This window comes from Doryrhamphus excisus, chromosome 9 (genome assembly GCF_030265055.1).
Source record: "Doryrhamphus excisus isolate RoL2022-K1 chromosome 9, RoL_Dexc_1.0, whole genome shotgun sequence".
NCBI lineage: Eukaryota > Metazoa > Chordata > Actinopteri > Syngnathiformes > Syngnathidae > Doryrhamphus > Doryrhamphus excisus.
In genome coordinates, this window is record NC_080474.1 from 13,587,652 (window position 1) to 13,611,741 (window position 24,090).

Consider the following 24,090-nt stretch of genomic DNA (forward strand, 5'->3'; position numbering starts at 1 on the left):
CGGTAGTGTATATCCAACCTATATGTCTTCGAAAGACACATATTGCTGTGCTTACAGAGACTTCAAAGGTACTCACTGATGTAGGTAAAAGCTCTTCTTGGCATTCGAAAATTCATTCATTTTCTACTGCTTATCCTCACAAGGGTCATGGGGGTGCTGGAGCCTATCCCAGGTGTCTTCGGGCCAGAGGCGGGGTACACCCTGCCAGCCAATCACACATATAGACAAACAACCATTCACACTCGCATTCATATGTAACTATGGACAATTTGGAGTCGCCAATTAACCTAGCATGTTTTTGGAAAGTGGGAGGAAGCCGGAGTCCCTGTCCACCACAACACCCCCCCCCCCCCCCCACAGACACACCCAGAAGGAAGTCCTAGGGAGAGGAAGGCCTCATCAGCTGCACACAATGACTGCCTTGACCATCTGGCAGACGACAGGGCGAAACCTGAAAGACACTCAACGCCGACCTGAGCCAGCCTGGGACCTCGGGGACAACACCTCCCCAGCTATCATGTGTGCTAGCGGTGAGGAGTGCAGCGTCTGCGACGGTGGACTTAGCCTGCTGTAAAGCCTGCACTTGCACAGGAGTCCAGTCAAGTGGATCATTAGCCTTCTTCTGCAAGGCTGCGTAAAGACTTTGCAGGACGTAGGCCGCTCGAGGAAGGAAGCTGTTGTAAAAATTAACCATGCCCAAAAATTCCTGCAGCGCTTTAACTAATGCTGGTTGAGGGAAATCAGCCACTGCCTGCACTGTGACGAAATACGGTGGCCCAAAAAATCTGTCACAGGTGTCAAAATCTTGACCAGGTGTTCCTCGGCTGAAGGACTGGTCACCAATAGGTCATCAAGATAGACGAACGCAAAAGCAAAGTCAGACTACACCGAGTCCATCAATCTCTGAACAGCCTGTGCCGCCTCCTTAAGGCTAAAAGGCATCAACCAAGCAGTACATCAACATGCTGTCTGCAAATCTGCACCGATAAAAGGGACGATTATTGAGGCATTGACAAAGTCTCACTGGAAATTGCGACCATAGAAACAGAAACACAGAATCATTAATCTTGCGGCAAAGAGCCGCCACCCTGGGCTACCTTGTCCGTGCCTGCTGAGGGAAGCAGGCTGACTTTCAAACCGGAGCCCACCAGGACATACCTATCCGACACCAAATTGGTAATGAAGAGCAGCTCAGTCCGAGCGCTGGTGTTTCCTGGAGCCTTGAAAGTTCATCGGGGGACACGCAACACCAAGCCAATTTGCCGAACCGCTGGTGAAATAAGCACAGGTTCTTCCTGCGCTGCTTCTGAGTCAATACCAGCCACCACTGCTGAGTGCCCGATAACTCTGACACAGGGATTTAGCCAACACCACTCGTACAGGAGGCAGAAGATGGCACAGGAAAATTAACCATCCAAGCCCAGCAGTGACAGCATGTTGTCTATCAAATCCATTGTCGTGGCGTCGCCCTAGCCCGGCAGGGAAGGTACTGTATCCACACTCTCTGCGAGCGACTGACAGTAACTCCTGACCAGAGTTTGTTCAATTTGCCCATTATTCTCTTCTTTTTTCTCTCTTCTGAGATTCATGAGGAGAGAGAAGGCGAATATATCCTTTGTATCTGTCTGTTTGTGGTTGGCTGAGAGATGTGAACTCATTAGTTGGCATCATACTTTCAGTTGCAGTCAAGTTTAGTTCCCATTAAGTGTGACGTCTTTGATCTAACATCAGATGTGATGGGACATTCATTCATCATTCATTCATTTTCTACCACTTATCCTCACAAGGGTTGCGGGGATGCTGGAGCCTATCCCAGCTGTCTTCGGGCGAGAGGCGAGGTACACCCTGTACTGGTGGCCAGCCAATCACAGATCACATATAGACAAACAACCATTCACACTCACATTCATACCTATGGACAATTTAGAGTCGCCAATTAACCTAGCATGTTTTTGGAATGTGGGAGGAAACCCGAGTACCCGGAAAAAAACAATGCATGCACGGGGAGAACATGCAAACTCCACACAGATGGCCAAGGGTGGAATCGAACTCAGGACAATGAATACAAAAATGTACATGCTGGTTCAGATGCTTACATTAAATATTGGTTGCTGGGATTGTTTATTGCATTGAAATGTGCCTGACACACTTTGGTGCCATTCATTCATTCATTTTCTACCGCTTTTTCCTCATGAGGGTCACGGGGGTGCTGGAGCCTATCCCAGCTGTCTTCGGGCGAGAGGCAGGGTACACCCTGGACTGGTCGCCAGCCAGTCACAGGGCACATATAGACAAACAACCATTCACACTCACATTCATACCTATGGACAATTTGGAGTCGCCAATTAACCTAGCATGTTTTTGGAATGTGGGAGGAAACCGGAGTACCCGGAGAAAACCAATGCATGCACGGGGAGAACATGCAAACTCCACACAGATGGCCGAGGGTGGAATCGAATTCAGGACAATGAATACAAAAATGTACATGCTGGTTCAGATGCTTACATTAAATAGTGGTTGCTGGGATTGTTTATTGCATTGAAATGTGCCTGACACACTTTGGTGCCATTCATTCATTCATTCATTTTCTACCGCTTTTTCCTCATGAGGGTCGCAGGGGTGCTGGAGCCTATCCCAGCTGTCTTCGGGCGAAAGGCAGGGTACACCCTGGACTGGTCGCCAGGCAATCACAGGGCACATATAGACAAACAACCATTCACACTCACATTCATACCTATGGACAATTTGGAGTCACCAATTAACCTAGCATGTTTTTGGAATGTGGGAGGAAACCGGAGTCCCCGGAGAAAACCCACACATGCATGGGGAGAACATGCAAACTCCACACAGAGATGGCTGAGGGTGTAATCGAACTTGGTTCAGATGCTTACATTAAATAGTGGTTGCTGGGATTGTTTATTGCATTGAAATGTGCCTGACACACACTTTGGTGCCATGTGTGCACCAAATGTGTGCCTGTCAGCCAAATTTACCACTTCGCTTCACCTGCACCGTGAATAGACCAGGTCGACATCTCGGCACAGCTAAGTCTACTAGATTACCGAATTGGCTGCGCACAGTGGTGCACCTGACGAAATTCCCACTGTGTGGGGTACGCCACAAAAATAGAGCCCATAGTGTTGTTCTAGTGTGGTAACCGCATGTCCATCATGTTCATGGAGGCTGATCCAGGTAAATAGGAATTAGTGCTTTATTACTTCGAATTAGTGTTCGACTTCTTACTAATTTCCTTTACTAGATTACTAGATTCCTTTCCCTGTGAGTAAAAATGCAAATGGGTCCAGAGTCACACAGAATGATAGGCAACAGAATAAACCTTACAGAACAGGTATGCAGCCGTGCTTAGAGAAACCTGACCTACCTGATGGATCGAAACTACTCTGAAGCCACGCGTTTAACCCCTCCATGTTCAGCGTGGGAAAACAATGCGGCAGTCTTAGCCGCTAATTCTCCTTGAGATAGGTGAACGGATCCATAGGTGGTGGATTGTCACAAGGCATCGTGTTGACACGACCTTGACAGTGCGGTGATTCTAAAAAAAAAAAAAAAAGAATGGAGGCAATGAAGTGAAAGGATGGCAAAGGTTGTAAATATACTTTTTAATGATTTTTTTTCCCTCTCCTCCCTAAGAGATATGTGAGGGCAAAGGGCGGCAGCCTTTTCAGAGAGACATGATTGCAGCCTTGTTGCCTTTTATTCACAAGTATGTGACTTTTCTGTTTGAGGAAAAGAAAGCTGAAACATTCCCTTTCCATCACCGCTTTTCACAAAACCGCCGCAGCGAGAGACCTTGCTTCTGTGAAAAGAAGCCTTGTGCTCTCAAGGTCCTCCCTTGAATGGCTTTAGACTGATGAAGTTTGAGCTGAACATTTTTCTTTTCATTTATACCCCAGACATTTTAGTCGACATAGTCTACAAGCAAAGAAATGCGTATGTGAATCTCCTCTCACTGAAGCTGTGTCATGCTTTAGTGGTACGTGCTATTATTCGGTCCTTATGCTCTTTGGAGGTCACAGCTTGGGAGTCGATTCCACAGACATGTGTCCAGTGGGCTGCAGCATAATGTCACATGTCTTGTGTAAATGCTCTTTCATGTTAGCAATTAGACGCCGAGCACCGCCGTTTACAGATAAACCTCGAACCTTATCAAAACGTGCCATCAGTGCAGCGAAAAAATCGAAAGTGCAATGTGTTATCATTACAAGACAGCAACAATGATTATGTCTGTGCAAAGAACATATTAAATATCGCTTTAATATGTAGCTGTTTTTACAAAGAGATCACAAAATAGCCATGTTGGTGCAGTAACAGTAAGAGTCAGGAATTTCTTTGCCACTGTTTACACAGTGACATGGCATCCAGGAATCTGACAATTAAATGACATCAGCACTAGCATTTGATGTGATGTTTAAAATATGTGTTGGACACCTACAATTTCTCTCCATACAATTCTGAGTATCCAGCATGAAACGTCACAGTCCCCTGTCATGCCAATTCAAGAAACAATACAAGCAGTTGATGTTTGCTAAATACAAGGATGAAGAGTCTTGAACCAGTCATGATGTGCTATACATATCACTATATTGACACTTACTATGGTACCCATTATGTCATTGTATGGACATATCACCTCGTACTTCGGTACGTGAAAAAAAATAAAAAAAAACAACAACAAAAAAACCTAAACTATATTAGGAAAGCAGGAAGTGAACAAATGTAACAGTTACTCATTGTAAAAGTACCAGATGGAGGGGTAGGATTTAATAAGCTTTGCTTCTTCCTACTCCTTTTGGACATGTGGAACTGTGAACTGATTATGTGATGCATTCAATTGCAATCTGATGCATGTTCAAATGAAATAAAACCATTACCATTACCATGCCGGCATTCACTATTGACACAGGCATTGTCCAGGTTCTGTTACTATGGGGGGGGGTATCACCAAACTCACCATTCTGTGTCCATGGTGTTTATATAAAATAGTTCCCAGGAAGACAAATGTGGCTAAATTTCACATTCAAGTGTGTTGTACAATTCGAAATTTGATTACAATTTTTGGGAAAAGAACGGCTCATAAGTTCAGCGTTTGAAGCACCGCCATGCATGACGTCATAATTACAATAATTAATATAAAGTAAGGCTGCCCAGTAGGCGAGTGGCCACACAGGTAGGAGACCCAGGTTCGATTCCCCCTCGGGCATCTATGTGTGGAGTTTGCATGTACTCCGGTTTCCTCCCACATTTCAAAAACATGCTAAGTTAATTGGCGACTCCAAATTGTCTATAGGTATGAATGTGAGTGTGAATGGTTGTTTGTCTATATGTGCCCTGTGATTGGCTGGCGACCAGTCCAGGGTGTACCCCGCCTCTCGCCCGGAGATGACTGGGATAGGCTCCAGCACCTTTCGTGACCCTCATGAGGATAAGCGGTAGAAAATGAATGAATGAATTTAAAGTAAGGCTGCACGGTCGGCGAGTGGCCACACAGTTAGGAGACCCAGGTTCGATTCCCCCTCAGGCATCTATGTGTGGAGTTTGCATGTACTCCGGTTTCCTCCCACATTACGAAAACATGCTAGGTTAATTGGCGACTCCAAATTGTCCATAGGTATGAATGTGAGTGTGAATGGTTGTTTGTCTATATGTGCCCTGTGATTGGCTGGTGACCAGTCCAGGGTGTACCCCGCCTCTCGCCCGGAGATGACTGGCATAGGCTCCAGCACCTCCCGCGACCCTCGTGTGGATAAGCGGTAGAAAATAAATGAATGAATATAAGTAAGGCTGCACGGTCGGCGAGTGACCACACAGTTGGAGACTCAGGTTCGATTCCCCCCTTGGGCATCTATGTGTGGAGTTTGCATGTACTCCAGTTTCCTCCCACATTTCAAAATTTTCCTAAATTTTCTGTGGCAACGGGTCTGAACTGGAGTTTGTGACTTGTTACAAATATCTTGGCCTCTGGTTGGACATGTCCCTTTCCTTCACCACCCGTATCAAGACAGTCAAAAGTCAAAGCTCGCTTGAGCTTCCTCTATCGCAATAAGTCCTCTTTCACCCGTCAAAATGTCCATCTTGCCCATTTTTGATTATGGTGACACCATCTATAGGATGGCGTCTCAGTCCACTCTGAAGAAGCTGGATATTCTTCACCATTCTGCCATCCGTTTTGCTACTAGTGCCCCTTTCACCACTCACCACTGTGAATTATATAAGTTGGTAGACTGGACATCACTCCATACCAGACGGCTACGTCACTGGCTCCTGCTCATCTACAAAACCATACTTGGCATCACACCCTTCTATCTCTTTCTCACTCTGCTTTCAATCTAAGGTCCAGTAATTACATCAAACTCTCCATCCCCAAAGTTCGTACCGTCTTTGGACGCAGCGCTTTTCGCTTTGCTGCAGCTAATGACTGGAACACCCTACAAAACTCTCTAAAACTTCCAGCCTTCACATCTCTCTCTGTCTTTAAACAAAACTTGCAACTACAGTAAACCTCGGATATATCGGATTCAATTGTTCCCACTGGTTTTGTCCGATATAAGCAAAATCTGTTATATGCGTATACCGGAAAATGTCGATTTTACGCATATATCGGATTTATATGCGGTATATGCGTAAATCGGATTTTATCCGTTATAAAAAGGCACTTCCTTGACTATGTTTCCAATGTACCTGGACTGGGCAATGAAAAGAGACGTAAGGTAATGAGAATTTAACTTTATTGGACTCTGAGCATAACAAATTGTTAATTAAGGCCCTGTTACGCCCGTCAGGCCTACGTTATTTCCAATAGTGAGGTTAAGATCTCATTCACTGCTGTGCTAGTATTATTGACGTCACTCACTTTTATATTTGTCCTAAATCTGGAGCCAGGAGAAAGACAATAGCCAGTGACATCAACAAGATTAGCATAACGATGCGGCCATCCGATATATGCGAGGGAAATTTAATGGAAATGCATTGGAACGGGACTGGAGATTTTGTCCGAAATAGGCGAAATCCGTTATAAAAAATCCTATTTATGCATTGAATTTTTATTGGAAATGCATTACAAAAAAATCGCTTCTTTTTTATCTGTCCGTTGTGAGCGAATTTCCGATATATCCGAGTCCGATATATCCGAGGTTTACTGTAATTCCATCTGACTCATGCACTTGCTGATTCGGCCTATTGCCATATCCCATTGCTTTAATATTGTTGTTTGATGCTTTTGTATGGTATGTATTGTACATATTTACTGCATTGATATTTGTAATTTCATATAACGTTGTTCTTATTTCTTACATCAGCACTCCTCTCTCCCGTCAAAGTGCTTTTGCTCTTTGTTCAGGCTGCATTTGTAAATAAGAATTTGTTCTTAAATTGCTTGCCTGGGTAAATAAAGGTAAAATAAAAAAATAAAATAAATACATTCCAAAAACATGCTAGGTTAATTGGCGACTCCAATACCACAATACCACAATTATATAAAACTGCAGTATTAGAGGGCTGCACGATGGATGAAGTTGTTGGAATGCAGACGACTGCAGGAGACTGTTAGGAGACTCGGGTTCAATTCCCCGCTTGGGCATCTCCCATTTTCTGCATAGAGTTTGTGTTCTCCCTGTGTATGTGTGAGTTTTCTCTGGGTACTCCGGTTTCCTCCCACATTCCAAAAACATGCTAGGTTAATTGGTGACTCCAAATTGTCCATAGGTATGAATGTGAGTGTGAATGGTTGTTTGTCTATATGTGCCCTGTGATTGGCTGGCGACCAGCCCAGGGTGTACCCCGCCTCTTGCCCGAAGACAGTTGGGATAGGCTCTAGCACGCCCGCCACCCTTGTGAGGATAAGCGGTTGAAAATGAATGAATGTAAGGACAGTGATGGGAAGTAGAGGAGCATTAAGAATCTCCCCTCTAGCACAAGGACAGATAGATTTCCATCTCTTACTAAATAATATTTGAATAATATTTTGTCAAGGAAATGTAGTCAAATACCCATGCCGACTATAAAAAAAAAAACATCAGTGCCCTAGTATTTTTTTTTTACCAAGGCTGGCGTATCAGCTATTGTTCAATAAAGATAACATTTTAACATTTTTATCACACTCATTTCCTGTGTTCTACATCAGCACGCGTCGGCTTGCCCTCAGCGCAGTTTGTGATGTTGGCGCTGCAGATAAGGACATACATGAGAGCATGACTGTGCAGCGTTTTTTTTTTTTTTTATCACCTGCGTGTGCACTTTGGTACAGTTTCACTAAACCGGAACCATCAAAGTCACTTGCCGACGTGTCGCTCCATCGATTTTGGTGACCGCCCTGTTGGACCCGCTACACTCTGCTTCCTCCAACGTCATCGTGTACTGGAGGTGACCACTTTCCATATTTGGGATTTCCCTCACTCGTATAATAGGTCACAGACAAAAAACACAGTCATGTTCCATTCTTTCTTAGCCTTGTGATCCTATTAGGAACTACAGTCATTTTCATCAGTGTTTCCAAAACATGTATTCCACCCGTGCGTTGTTTTTATATGTGACCTCACTTTCAGTTAAAATGTTTAATTTGATAGTACTTTAAAGATTATAGTACAGTAAACCTCGGATATATCGGACTCGGATATATCGGAAATTCGCTCACAACGGACAGATAAAAAAGAATCAATTTTTCTGTAATGCATTTCCAATAAAAATTCATTGCATATATCGGATTTTTTATAATGGATTTCGCCTATTTCGGACAAAATCTCCAGTCCCGTTCCAATGCATTTCCATTAAATTTCCCTCGCATATATCGGATGGCCGCATCGTTATGCTAATCTTGTTGATGTCACTGGCTATTGTCTTTCTCCTGGCTCCAGATTTAGGATAAATATAAACATGCATGTTTTCTTTGGAATGTGGGAGGAAAATGGAGAAAACCCACATACGGGGAGAACATGCAAACTCCACACAGAGTTTGAAAGTGTGAAAAATACATACGTACATTTTGTGTAAAATGTGTAAAATGTATTATCACATAAAGACACACACAAGTACAAGACAATTGGTACGGTTGAGTACCGGTATGGTACCGTATCGGTTTAAATGTGAAAGGTACCCATCCTTAAGTCATGTAGTGTTTCGTCACTGCCAACTACTGGCATATTACAGCCTTTTAAGTTGTTTTTGCAAGTTTATGTGATATTTAATTTTCTGTATTTTCATTGAATTAATTCATTTTTACTGGATTACTGTCATGTTAATGCACCCTGAGTCCAATCCACCAGGTTTTTTTCTGTCAAGTCTTCCCTCCCAGCTGCACCGCCATTTGTTTGAACATTTGCTCCCAGATGACTGACAAAATGTGTGATTTAAAAAAAAAAAAAAAAATTGGATGAACAGAAGAAAGATGAAGAAATTCCTTGACTCCTCTGTACACAAGCAGGTGGAGCTGGAGTTTCCTACCGTAATTGTGGCATTGAAATAAGATGCTATATACAGTACATTGTTTTTATTTCCTTCTGCTGCCCTGGCAGTGGGACGCTCTACTCATAAAACTGACATGCTGGACCACATCGCCGCCAACACACAACTCTGTTTGTTCCTCTGATGGACCATGGTGACACACCGTGGTGAATCACGACATGTGTCTCTGTTTTTGTTCCTCAAGAGCAAAAGAAAAACACCCAACAAGGACCTACTGACCTTTTTTTTTTACCCCCGGAAAACACCAGCTGTCAAGTGGGCCGGCTGCTTGCTTTTTTTTAAGGCGTCCGCCAAGTCTGTACGGCGTCGTCATCACGTAGAACCGAAGTGAATTAAAGAGTAGCCGGCGGTTTGAGAGGAAGCGAGGCATGAAGCAGGTCACTATACCACATAAGTCATGGATCAGACCACATGCTCAGCTTTGAAGTTGTCGGACCTTTGCTGAAGTCCTGACATCAGCAGACGTCTTACTTAGATAATATGCTCATCTTTAGGAAGATGTTTATATTACCAGCAGGGGGAGACTACATTCATTCATTCATTTTCTACCGTTTTTCCTCACGAGGGTCGCGGGGGGTGCTTGAGCCTATCCCAGCTGTCTTCGGGCGAGAGGCGGGGTACACCCTGGACTGGTCGCCAGCCAATCACAGGGCACATATAGACAAACAACCATTCACACTCACATTCATACCTATGGACAATTTGGAGTCGCCAATTAACCTAGCATGTTTTTGGAATGTGGGAGGAAACCGGAGTACCCGGAGAAAACCCACGCATGCACGGGGAGAACATGCAAACTCCACACGACCGCCGTGCCGCCGGGGAGACTCCAATGACTGAATAAGACCTGTCATCAGAGTTGATACAAATTCAATGGGATGTGTCATTTTGTGGGAGCCATGGTTGATTTCAGGGTAGCCCACAGTGTCCTCGAAATTATTAGCAAATTTAGTTTTCATTGACTGACCATAAACCGATACATATAGGTCATCTTGTTAGCCATAGCTAGTTTCGGAAGTAGTTTAAGTCAAGGACAAATGGCGAAACCACTTCAAACTGTAATCACAGCAATGAATATGTTGTTAATTATAGCATCATTACCTTAATTAACATTCTAACCTTGGTAAAGGCACTCTAGCAGCAGAATGGTCACTCAGTGGAGTTTCATCATCATCACAACATTTCCGGAACCACGGCTAGAATCAAGAGGAATAAACATGCTAATATTAGCTCACTTTGTAGCTGTGCCTTAGCTCTGGTTGCTGCAGTACTGCACGCACTCCACAGTCTCCAATTTGCTGTGTGCTCCGTTTTTTTGCTGCCCACAGTCTCCCCTCAGATAGAATTTGTGGACAAATGCAAAGGTTAGCTTACTCTGTTGCTATGCCTTAGGTCTGGATGCTGCAGTATTATATGCCGTAGCTTGCATGCTGAGTTTTAGCTGTCCTCAGGGCATATACTAACTCGGGCTGCACCAACCACAATTTTCTGGCCAATCACTGATCACTGATGTTTAAAAAGCCTGACCGATGCATTCTGATTTTGCTAGATTGAGCTGATTTAGCTTTAGCTTGCCAGCTGTCAGAATGGCAGCGCAAATGGCTGACTTTCATACTAGAGCTGCAAGGAATCATCAATTAATTATACAATTAATCGACAACTATCTTGGTAATCGATTAATAGTTTCATTTTAAAATATACTATAATATCCTGATTTCAGCCTCTCAAATGTATTTATTTTTTAATTTCCTTAGTTATCCATGAAAGCAGACCTATTCATTGGTTAATTAATTCAAGTTAATTGAAAGACTAATCTATTGATTAATTAGTTATTAAAACAATGGTTATCTGCAGCTCTACTTCAGACTATTAGTCTATTAGCCTATCGCTGACCCATCTATCCATCCATTTTCTATGCCGGTTATCCTCACTAGGGTCGCGGGTATGCTGGAGCCTATCCCAGCTGTCTTCGGGCAGGATAAACCCTGGACTGGTTGCTATCTCTGAGCCTCCAAAAGTCAAATCCCATAAAATAGACCTGAATTTTAGAATATACTCTACAAATACTCTCTTTCTCACAGCTAGTTCTGGACAGGGACGCTCAAACCAGTTCTAGATCACCCTCAGATGTTTTGTTGTAACTTTACTAGTACCGGGATGGATCCGCTATTCCACAGCAGAACCTTTTTTTTTTGGTGGGGGGGTTAAAATGAATCACAAGGATAGGGTGCAATGTGTGTTTATAATGTGGAAGTAAAGGCTTTTCATCATCCAGGTTGATTGTAACAAACGTTCGCTGCGACGTCAGCGAACGAGGGAACGAGGTCGGCCACTTGATGCGTAATTAGCAGGAGGGGAGCAATGATGGGTAACCTCAGGTATGTTCACCAAAAAGCAACTGTGTTTTTTTTTTCTTTTTCTTGTGATGGCTAACCTTTTCCGTCTGTCTCTCTCCATCTTTCCCTCTCACCCTGCCTTTCTTTCTTCCTCACCATGTGTGGCTTAAATTACAAAGCTTTCACTGAGAGGTGACTCATGTCGGGAGAATGCACTCCTTTCTCTTCGTTCTTTTTTTTTTTTTTCCTTTTTCTTTTTTTTTTTTTTCAACTGTCTCAATCGCTCTCCCTCTCTTTCTTCAGACCTCAAGAGTATTCTGTGCTCCTCAGTTCCCAAGGCCATGCAGGCACTGTTCTCCTGGGCTTTAGTGTATTTCTCAGAGAGTGAGAAAAAGAGAGAGAGGGATATAGAGGATGGACTCACACGTTTTTCACATTACCCACTCTTTGGAAAAAACGATAATACATGATGCTACCTTTTGGGGGTACAATCTCGCCAATCAGATGGTGTTCTCCAAAGTACTTGGGCATGATTAAATGAAATTACATTACAGCATTGTCAACATTTTACATAATTTAATCTATTAAACATCTGTATCAACGATAAAGTATGTATGTAGTGGCTCGGGATGGGCAGAATTTGATTAATCAATCAGTTCCACGTGATTAATTTCATTAGTTGGCCTATTTTCAATACCTGGCCAAGGACAGAAGCAGCTTGCTGCAGAAGGAACTAAAACTATCAGTTGACAGGCGTCTTTCTGTGACATACAGCATGTATTGCTAATGCTAAATAAACATAACAATAATGGACAGCAATCAGGAAAGTGAAAGGATTTAGGATCACACATGTCCTTTTTCTTTTCTGTGTGTTCTAAAGTTATATAAACGGCTAAAAAAAAGGCATCTCAATAATGCATGTGATGGGACACACCTATTCTGCCTACACGCAAGATTTTATATACATACTATGTATATTTTGCAAAACTGTGTTTAAAAAAAAAGTGTTAACTTTTCCAAACTCAATAAAAACACAGCGTTTGGCCTGAACGTAATGGCCTGATATATTGTGAGCTTGGTGCTGATGCACTGTGAGCGAGCTGCCTAATAGTGGACCGGTGTGGCGTAGCAAGGTGTCACTATGCCAGTAATGTTAATAAAATAATAATAACGATGTAGCTGTAAGGCTGCACGGTGGACGGGTGGTTTGCGCGCAGGCCACATAGCTCAGAGACCCGAGTTTGATTCCACACTCAGCCATCTCTGTGTGGAGTTTGCCCTGGGGTTTTCTCCGGGTACTCCGGTTTCCTCCCACATTCCGAAAACATGCTGGGTTAATTAGCGACTCCAAATTGTCCATAGGTATGAATGTGAGTGTGAATGGTTGTTTGTCTATATGTGCCCTGCGATTGGCTGGCTGGCAACCAGTCCAGAGTGTACCCCACCTCTCCCCAAAGACAGCTAGGATAGGCGACTCTTGTGGGGATAAAAATGAATGAATAATAACAATGTTGCTGTATTGTGGTTGATATGCAGGTCACATTATAGAAATAAAGGCAGTTTTTTTTCACAAGGCTTTACAGGCAGAATGGTTTAATCCCATTACGTGCCTCTTTTTATCTGTTTTTATATCTTTAGAAAGCACAGAAAAGAGAAATGTGTGTTCGTGTCTCACATAAAGGTTGTGGATAATGGCAAAATTTACAAATAAAATTCCTTCAATTGTCTTTTTCTTGGAATAAAGATTTAATTGAGCAAAAACATTCAAACAAAATCAGTAATTAACGTTAACAATTTTGAAATAGGTTTCTCTATTAAGGAAATGTGTTACAATGCACGTCCCTACCCTTGATACTGTTAGTTTGGGAACATACTGTTATCTTTATATTTAAGCTATTGTAGTGTAGATTATGTACATTAATGCAACACACTGAAACAACATGCACATCCACTTTTACACCCTCCAAAGGACCAAAAAGAAGTGAGCAGGTTTGATATAAGTGCAGGGACAGGGAGAAAATGGACTGGGAAGGACAGAAAAAAAAAGGGAGTACAATTAGTCATCGATTTCAAAGACAGCGTGTGATAAAACATTCCCCTCCCTTAGGTAAACCTGCTGAATGCAAACATGAATTAGGCGCCCACGCTCCGGCGAGTGAATAAGGCAAAAAGAATGCACGGCAGCCCACTCACGGAGCACCACCGAGCCACTCTCACCCGCTTCCGCTCATTTTCTCCCTCCGCCAACACATCTTCATAATGCTTTCACCTCCGCCACTCAAAGAGAATTATATATATATTTCAAAGTAAAAGTGAATTGTTTTAAAAGAGAGAAGCGGCTGTCAGTAGAATTCATCAGCAAGTTGGCCGCACAATGGCGAGGGCGTGACAACCTGCTGAAAAGCACTGTCGCTTTTGAATCGGGTTTAATACAAATAATAATTCCAGTGTTGGGTGGAGGAGGGCAGCATAAAGAAAGGGCCTGTTGTAAATACAAAATAAAAGATGCGATGACAGCAGAGGCCACTAATGCTGCACGGGGATGCAAATAAAAGATGTGTTGCAGCATTGGCAGGAATGAAAAGAATGGCATGAATGAGGCCGAGCCGACTGGGATCGTGTAAAAACATTGGAAGAATGCTCTGTAGGAACTTGTCGGTAGACACGACAGGAGTGCCTGCATGATTGATGTGTGGAAGAGCGTGTGTTGCACTGTGATACCCTGCTAGCGTGCGCCGATAGCGGCGCGCCATTTCAAACGATTGCAAAAGTGGCCCCCGAGCAAAGAAGTATTGCGGGTCATTAAAGTCGCCTTTGCTTGGCAGTCAGCAGCTGTTGTTGGAAGGGATTCAAAAGAAACACATTTTCCCACAAAACCACATAAGCATTTTGTTGTGTCAGAAACTCATGACAGGAGTTATTCAATGGTGGACATTACGGATGAGCTGTGACATTTAGCCCAAACGTAGCATCTCCTTTACTTCAGAACTACCGCTAAATGTTTAAATACTGTGCCACTCGCGAAAAAGGTAGCACTTTCATTGGCAGGAGACAATCACAAGCTATACGTGAACTCACAACAAACTTGTCAACACATTGGAAAACACAGGTTGTCATATAACTGACTCTGCCTCTGTCCACTGGAGGGAGACAGAGGGGCTCTGAGGGAGGCTGACATCACTGCAGCGTCCCAGCAGCAATAACCAATGAAATGCATCATGGGATGAGGTTAACACTAAAAAAGCTAGGTCAGATATATACAACGAAAGTAATCAATACAGTTTAAAACAAAAAAACAACATTATTTAAACTTCACCCCATAATGCATTTTGTTGCTGTGTGATGGTATAGCGCTCTTTGTAAGATGACATTATTCATTCAATCATTTTCTACCGCTTTTTCCTCACGAGGGTCGTGGGGGTGCTGGAGCCTATTCCAGCTGTCTTCGGGCGAGAGGCGGGGTACACCCTGGACTGGTCGCCAGCCAATCACAGGGCACATATAGACAAACAACCATTCACACTCACATTCATACCTATGGACAATTTGGAGTCACCAATTAACCTAGCATGTTTTTGGAATGTGGGAGGAAACCGGAGTACCCGGAGATAACCCACGCATGAACATGCAAACTCCACACAGAGATGGCTGAGGGTGGAATTGAACCCTGGTAGCTGTGAGGTCTGCGTGCTAACCACTAGACCGCCGTGCCAAGATGACATTATATATATTATATATTGAGTAATGACCTCCTGTGATTTCCAATGGGTTGACAAGGTTGTTGTGAGCTTCCTTATAGCTCAAGATTGTCTATATGCCATGTTATGTTATGTAAATGAGGGGCTTATATAAGTTACAAATATCTCTCTAAATTTTGACTGGAAATGACAGTATATACAAAATGAATAACATTTTTCTCTGCATCTGCAAAGTTTAGAAGGATGAGGATGATCTTGGTATCAAAGTAACGGTCAGACTTTCATAGTTACTGTAAATGTGAATACAGTATTTGCATGTCTATGCTACTGAATACTGAGTACATGAAGCTGTTTATTCAATGTTGGAGGAATGATACTGGAAGGTGCTAAGTGTTTACTTTCAAACGGCTTGTCTCATTAGTATTTTGTTTCATGAAATATGGATTTCTCCGCGTACTCCGGCTTCCTCCCACATTCCAAAAACATGCTAGGTTAATTGGCGACTCCAAATTGTCCATAGGTATGAATGTGAGTGTGAATGGTTGTTTGTCTATATGTGCCCTGTGATTGGCTGGCGATCAGTCCAGGGTGTACCCCACTTCTCGGCTGAAGACAGCTGTCCGTGACCGTCATGAGGATAAGCGGTAGAAAATGAATGAATGAATGAATACTGTATGCTGGTCTCAGATAACTTCCATGTGTTGGATATTTGCTCATTTCAAGTGCTCGTCATTTGAATTGTCTGTTTTTCTGAAATTGGCTTGGTTGAGCTTTTAGCTGATGTTCTTTCTGTCCTATGAGTACCACATCAACACACTGCCCTGTGCTGGAGTCTGTCGGTTTTAAAAGATTACCGAATCATCAAATAGAATCGAATAACTTCACCATACACACAATGAGCTGTCTCTGTTTGGATCTGTTTATATCTTTAGAACACACAGAAAAGAGAAAGCCATGTGTGATAATGTCTCACACAAGAATTGTGGATGACGGGCAAAAAAAAAAAAAAAAGCTTTCTAGGTAATCAGCGTCGTCAGATACTCATTTATATAGATGTTTGTTCCTTTCAGCTTGCTTAGTAAGTCTTATTATTATTAAGATTGTTTATTCATTTTGATGTTTTACTGTGTTTACACCCTCTGCTAGCGCTTCGCCACTTACATTCACATACACGCTGATTAGCGATACGGGGAAACCACAGTGAGTCAAGAACAAACCGCAAAAACACCAGTCATGGGGAAGCCCTGTGACATCACACGTGACCTTAAACATGCTGATGAGCTCACACACACGCACCCTCCGTGCAGGCAGTGTAGTACAGCGATACATGCAAATACACCATACAGCAAAAAATCCCTGCATCTTTCAAGATTAATTCATTTCTCATCAACTTTCTCGCAAAGGATATTTCCCCTACCATCTTTGGAAGGTCAACATATTTCCCTGAACGCACTTCCCCTTTTCTCAAAGCCGTTTGTCCCCTTCTGACTCCTCTGCATCCTCCAGTCATAACAGGCGTGAGTCAGGTTTTTAACACGGCCGTAAGGGCTTTTGATGTGTGTTTGGATGCATGCACGCATATAAAGCCAACAGGTACCACTATGTTGCTGCTGTTTTATTAGAATTGAATGTCAAAACGATTACAAGCCAGCATGACTCAACTCACTGCTGGGTGCTTGCTCTCAGAGGCTACACACACACACACCTGTGCACGTGCACACACACACACACACACACACACACACACGCAGCAGGACTCTGTTACATGGTAAAAAACAATGGTGTGTACGCTGTGGCCCAAACCGCCTACCCATCATCTTCCCTAACAACTGACTAAGAGACATCATCAGAACCTCTTCTTCTCTTGCCATCTTCCCACAAAAAAAAAGTTTTATGGCTTTAGAAATAAGACGCTTTTTCAAAAGGTATCTTTTAAGTATGTGATGTACCCGCATAGATCCAATACAGCGATCTGTCTTTGCAAAGACTATAGACTACGTGTAATGTCCATGCAGATTAGGGGCCAGCGGTATATGTTTCAGGTTAGGTCAACAAAACACTGGACTTCGATCCATAGTAGATCAAGTGAAGTCATAAAGTCTATGTTTGCTTGTTTAGTTCTGCAGGTTATTCAACATAGAGTCAAGCCGCAGAGATGACAGCAAGTCTTGACTAATGAATGGCTCCATATTATAGAGCTTTCAGCTGTTTAAAAATGTCTCTGTGGCCCCACGATAGTGTATTGGTTGTCCAACCTTTACGATCAAATAAGCCATTTGGCCCCTCGTCCACTGAAGAAAAACAGTCAGGAAAATATCACCTTAAAACAATATAGAAACTCTTATAGAGACTCTTACCTGGGGGCCACTGGAGCTAGGGTCTGGGCGAGGAGCTAGGGTCTGGGCGAGGCTGGGCCGCATCAGGTTTTCCCCCCAAAAAAAACAAAAAACGCATTTATTAAAAACAGAAAAATGAATAAACTTTGCTTTGGTTACGATTTTCTATAAGAAAAGCTCTGATAAAACATTCCACTTAATTTTGCCAACTACGGTTGTACCTCCTTTATAACAATTGATTCCATACCCGACCATGATAAATTAATATCCACTTCTTAATATAAGTGGAATATTTTCATACTGTAAACCTGTAAAGCACCGTAGACTTCAAAATAATATGACCTATAGTCACCTTTACACTCCAGATTATTCTTTCTTTACACTACATTGCAACTCCTATGCTAGCGAGCACGCTAACAAGCTAGCGAGCTTCATATGTATTTTGTCTAAGCTTAAAACGCCAAAAACTTACATCTTCTTACTTTTTCCACTCTATCATGTCGAACACATTATGGTCTCGACTTTCATTTTCATGCGCCTCACATGTCCACTTTGCAATTTTTGTGAACGCCGCGCCGGACTGTGGCGTACCCACACGTCCATCCCTCTCACTGGCGCAAGTGGCAAAGAGGGAGGACAGAAAGCAAGAGAGAGTTTAATCTTAATCAATCTAATGAACGCCCCTCATTGTTAAATGTGCAGGGCGATGAATCGTTCAACGCTAGCGATAACCACCTGAATATGACCATCTCCTGGCGAAAAACCCCATAATACCGCTTGTCAGCACCATCAGACAGGAAGTACATATGTGAAACAAACTTCCAAAATAATAACCATTGAAAAAGATCATTAAGGGCTGCACGGCGGTGTGTGGAGTTTGCATGTTCTCCCCGTGCATGCGCGGGTTTCTCCGGGTACTCCGGTTTCCTCCCACATTCCAAAAACATGCTAGGTTAATTGGTGACTCCAAATTGTCCATAGGTATAAATGTGAGTGTGAATGGTTGTTTGTCTATATGTGCCCTGTGATTGGCTGGCGACCAGTCCAGGGTATACCCCGCCTCTAGCCCAGAGACAGCTGGGATAGGCTCCAGCACCCCCACGAACCTCTTGAGGAAAAGCGGTAGAAAATGAAATGAAATAATGTTAAATGCACAGCTGCACAGTGGGCGAGTGGTTAGCGCTCAGGCCTCACAGCTAGGAGACCTGACTTCAAGTCCACCCTCGGGCATCTCTGTGTGGAGTTTGCATGTTCTCTGGGTACTCCGGTTTCCTCCCACATTCCAAAAACATGCTAGGTTAATTGGCGACTCCAAATTGTCCATAGGTATGAATGTGAGTGTGAATGGTTGTTTGTCTATATGTGCCCTGGTTGTTTGTCTATATGTGCCCTGTGATTGGCTGGCGACCGGTCCGGGGTGTACCCTGCCTCTCGCCCGAAGACAGCTGGGATAGGCTCCAGCACCCCCTGCAACCCTCGTGAGAATAAGTGGTAGAAAATGAATGAATAAATGAATGAAAAGATCAGTAATTCAGGCATCCATTGGTTCAATCCTACAGCGTACCAGCATCCGCATCCTCCATGATTCCAGAATGCACCTATCAGCCGCTGCTTTTGGAGCTTATTATTATGGAATGTGCGGGGGTTGAGGGCAATGTGACAAGAGCTGAACCCGGGAAACATTTGGCTGAAAGTGAGAGTGAAAAAACTGTCACTGCAGACATCCGGGTAATTGACCATCAACAGTAGTCGGTCGGTTAATGCATTGCTCCTGCCAACGCCATTGCGTCAACGCAGGCCACCCACGCCGTCGCGTGGAGCGCTCTGATCCGACCTTGAGCACCGCAATTCAACACGAGGTGGCTTTTAGAGACACGTGTTTTCTCTCAGAGGCTTTTCTCTCTCTGTTAAACACACACACACACACTTGCGAGTACTTGAATTCAGGTAGATCTGACAGTCAAATACATTAAGCATCAAAGGTGTCTGTCTGTCTGTCTAGCTGTGACATGCAGTTATTCAGTTGGACACAGACAGTGGTAACCTGCATTGACTGGCCACCACATTAGGTACACTTGCACAGTATAGCATCAAGCATTCTGCATGTATGGCTGACATCAGCGATGCTAAAATATTACACTCCTCAATGCGTTGCAGTATGCAACTTACAATCTTAAACTTGTTTCATAACGTACATCAGGGGTCTCAAACTCAATTTACCTGGGGGCCACTGGAGCTAGGGTCTGGGCGAAGCTGGGCCGCATCAGGTTTTCAAAAAAAACAAAACGCATTTATTAAAAACAGAAAAATAAATAAACTTTGCTTTGGTTCCGATTTTCTATAAGAAAAGCGCTGATAAAACATTCCACTGTTCTCAGATATCTTAATTTGTATTTTTCTACACAAAATAAGAAATAAAATAAATAAACAAATCAAGAATAAAGAAAATCAATCAATCAGTAATAAATAAATATAATAATAATAATAAAACGGCAAATAATAAAAACTTAAGAAACCACATATAGTTGGTGGGTAGACAAATTATTTTTTTCAGATTAAAATTAACAAAGCATTATTAGAGCCCTGTAGACATGACAAAACACGACTATAGTCACATTTATACTCTTTTTATTTACAACATATTGCGCAACTGCAGGGTCTTGAGACACATGCTAAGTCGCAAACTAGAGAGCTAGCGGCCTAAACGGTAGCCTCCAAGTTATTTCCTTTAAACTTAAAAAGCCAAAAACTTACCACTTCCACACGGATAGTGAGGATAACTATTAACAGTTATTTAACCTTTAACATGAACATTAGTCAAACGTTCATCAAACGATCGCTGATTGGTTGATCGCGAACAAGAACGGCTAAAACGCGGACTGTGGATTACGGACCGCGGTTTAAATAAACGATTCTGATTGGTCCATTTCAAGATTTGCAAGGATTGGTTTGCAAATTACCACCGGAATTATGCAGTCCGTGTTTTACCAACACCCAACAAGAACCGCTTTTTAAAAAAAACTCTTGGCAGTATGGCATGCCAAAGTACAATTGCCCGACGGGAATATCACTGATTCGATTTACTTGCCCGAATTTTGTTTTAACTTGCCCCGGGCCATCGGTACATCGTTATTGTCGAGCCCTGAATATATATAGCAACTTCTCAATTCAATTTCAGTCAATTTCAGACTTAATGTACAGATTTAAGCCTCTTCCATTGCTGGTTAAACCACATCCATGTTTGTTTTTTGCCCCGCCCATCCCGAGTATGGATAATTTATATTGGTGAACAGATATACCTTAGATAGAGATACAGATCCATGTGCACTCGCTCATCCTGATAAATGAGTCCCTTGATCACACCTGATATGATGTATTACTCCTCTAATTGCAAACAGTGAAGTCCACTAATGAATGAATCTGTTGACAAGTCATCCAGCATTTCAACGTACTCAGCTTTATAGCTCAGACATGTGAAAATGAGACCTTAGCACCTATTCGCTTTAATGTGTCTGCTTGGTGACAAAGGGACTATTCCTCAATACATGAACAGTGGAGATGGTTCAGATCATTCAGACGGCAGGCAGGTCTGATATAATTTCCTTTTTTTACTTCATTTTTTACATTTCACCAACACTGGTGCAAATATGTTGCATCAGCTTTGTTAATTCCTGGAAGACAGGATAGATTTGATCTGATCTCATTAATACCTTTACCTTGATGTTGGACCTGTTGGTGGCAACAAGCTATTATCAGCTTTGTGATGTGGGAATGACGACTGGATGGAAAGTCTGAAAATGGAAGGGCTTCAACTTTGCACCTTGAGGAGTCCATGGAAAGCATCAAGACTTCACTTTCTCTTTCTTCCACAGTCCTTTGACCAACGTTCATGCTAATATTTCAAGTGTCTGAACATATACACAAAAACTTGGAGTATCACACCTGTCCAAAACCTGAGAACTTGAGGTAGTGCAACTTCCATTCTGTGGTATTTCGAATTCGAGTGGGTTCAAAAGGTCAACAAGGAGTATTTCAAAATGTAGCTTATGTATTTTTACTTCCTTATGTACTTTCTGTTTTGCAGCAGCCTGCTGTAGCACTATTTTGTTTTTGAAATGTGATATTAAATGTTTACTTTTATGTGCTGCACAGTGATGGAGTAGTTAGCGCGCAGGCCTCACACCCGAGTTTAATTCCACCCTCGGACATCTCTGTGTGGAGTTTGCATGTTCTCCCCGTGGACACAAATTTTCACAGACACACTCCCAAAATCACACAGACAGTCCTCTTAGAAAAGTGGAAGCTGTCATAGTGGGCATCGACACCATATTTTCACTTCCTGTTGGGTGTTTAGTTCTGATACGCAGTTCATGGAAATGATGTAGGTTTGAGGAATGATGGGCTGTTTTGTTTTTTTATAAACTCTTATAAGCTCTTCATTCATCATTCATTTTCTACCGCTTTTCCTCACGAGGGTCGCGGGGGGTGCTGGAGCCTATCCCAGCTGTCTTTGGGCGAAAGGCGGGATACACCCTGGACTGGCACATATAGACAAACAACCATTCATACTCACATTCATACCTATGGACAATTTGGAGTCACCAATTAACCTAGCATGTTTTTGGAATGTGGGAGGAAACCGGAGTACCCGGAGAAAACCCACGCATGCACGGGGAGAACATGCAAACTCCACACAGAGATGGCCGAGGGTGGAATTGAACCCTGGTCTCCTAGCTGTGAGGTCTGTGCGCTAACCACACAATCGCCGTGCCGCCCCTTATAAACTCTTATAAACTCATAAACTCTCTGTGTTCTCCCCGTGCATGCGTAGGTTTTCTCCGGGTACTCCGGTTTCCTCCCAAATTCCAAAAACATGCTAGGTTAATTGGTGACTCCAAATTGTCCATAGGTATGAATGTGAGTGTGAATGGTTGTTTGTCTATATGTGTCCTGTGATTGGCTGGCGACCAGTCCAGAGTGTACCCTGCCTCTCACCTGAAGACAGCTGGGATAGGCTCCAGCACCTGGTAGAAAATGAATGAATGAATGTTTACTTTTAGTATGTACTGTGAATAAAAAATGAAAGCAAAACAAATCCCAACAGAAGAAAATAACCAATGTGATATGTACAACGTAACACGCTGTTAATGAAAACGAGCCAACAGGCTCCTATCATTGGCTGCAGTGTGTTATTACTTGTCGTTGCCTGTTGCATTGCAAAATGTTACTGAACAAATTGTTATGTGTTCATTTTATTTACAGTTCATGTTGGATTGTATTTTGTCGGGCAGCAAGGATTTCCTCTGCGTAGAGAACACAAGATCATTGAGGGATTGCGTACGTGCTTAGACGGAACATTGGCTGGGGATTTATCCTTTCTGATATGGCAAAGAAGTGGTCAAAAAACTCCACTGAGCTTCTCCGGCTTTTAGAAACGGTGGTAGGCTACGTACCATCCTTTGACATCCTATCCATTTCCGCGGATGTCCTCAGAATCTCCCTTTTTGATGATTTCATGAATACACTTTGTGTAATGTTGGTGATACTCATCATTCATCATCTTTCCTTACAGATGACTTAGTCGAAGAATAGCAAGTCGCTTGTTGTCATGGAGGCAGGGTCTCTCTTCATTGGTGAGTCATGCCCGTCAATGTTTTTGTAAATGATTTCCTTTAAAATATCTTGACAGTCTTAGAATCCTGAGTGTCGTCATTGAAATCTGACTGAAGAACCTCGATTATGTCAGTTGGATTTGCAGGTGGGCGGTCTCTCAGTCTTCATTTGGGGAGGAACACCCAAATAATGCTGCATTCCAGGTATGTACAGACAGCATATGGTTCATTGTGTGCTCCTAGAATCACCTGTTGCGGTGCCAGTGCCCTTAAGCAATCATAACTGTGGTGGAGTTTCTTCTGCTATTGCATTGAGATGATTCCAATGCCTTGCCGTGTCACAGGTAGGGATGTGTTCACTGGTATAAACAGGAAGAAGAGCAAGTATGACTGTTGTGTTGTAGCCTCAAATTCATAGAACATAGAATGGTTCAGTGTGCATGAATGCAACCTTTATAAGTATAGTTGGTGGGCTTTAACTTAACAGGGCTTCTTTGTCATAAAAATGTCTGAAGCTTTCATATGAGGCCCATCTTCAAGATATGATTTGAATTTGCAAACTAGCAAATTGCTTGAATACCATAACATCTTTGGATTGAACCGTCGAACTGGACCTCCCACATATTTCCTT

At 42.8% G+C, this 24,090-nt stretch overlaps 1 protein-coding gene across 1 annotated transcript in view; it reads right to left on the reverse strand.

Annotated features, from left to right (window-relative positions):
- The window catches only part of ccdc80 (coiled-coil domain containing 80), a 92,017-nt gene extending 74,126 nt beyond the window's left edge, over positions 1-17,891 (reverse strand). Inside the window, exons 1-2 of the mRNA XM_058082896.1 lie at positions 17,869-17,891; positions 3,383-3,553 (exon numbers count right to left, since the gene is read on the reverse strand). The gene's annotated coding sequence lies outside the window, so the exon portion shown is untranslated. The remainder of the gene's footprint in view (positions 1-3,382; positions 3,554-17,868) is intronic.
- Positions 17,892-24,090: the final 6,199 nt, after the last annotated feature.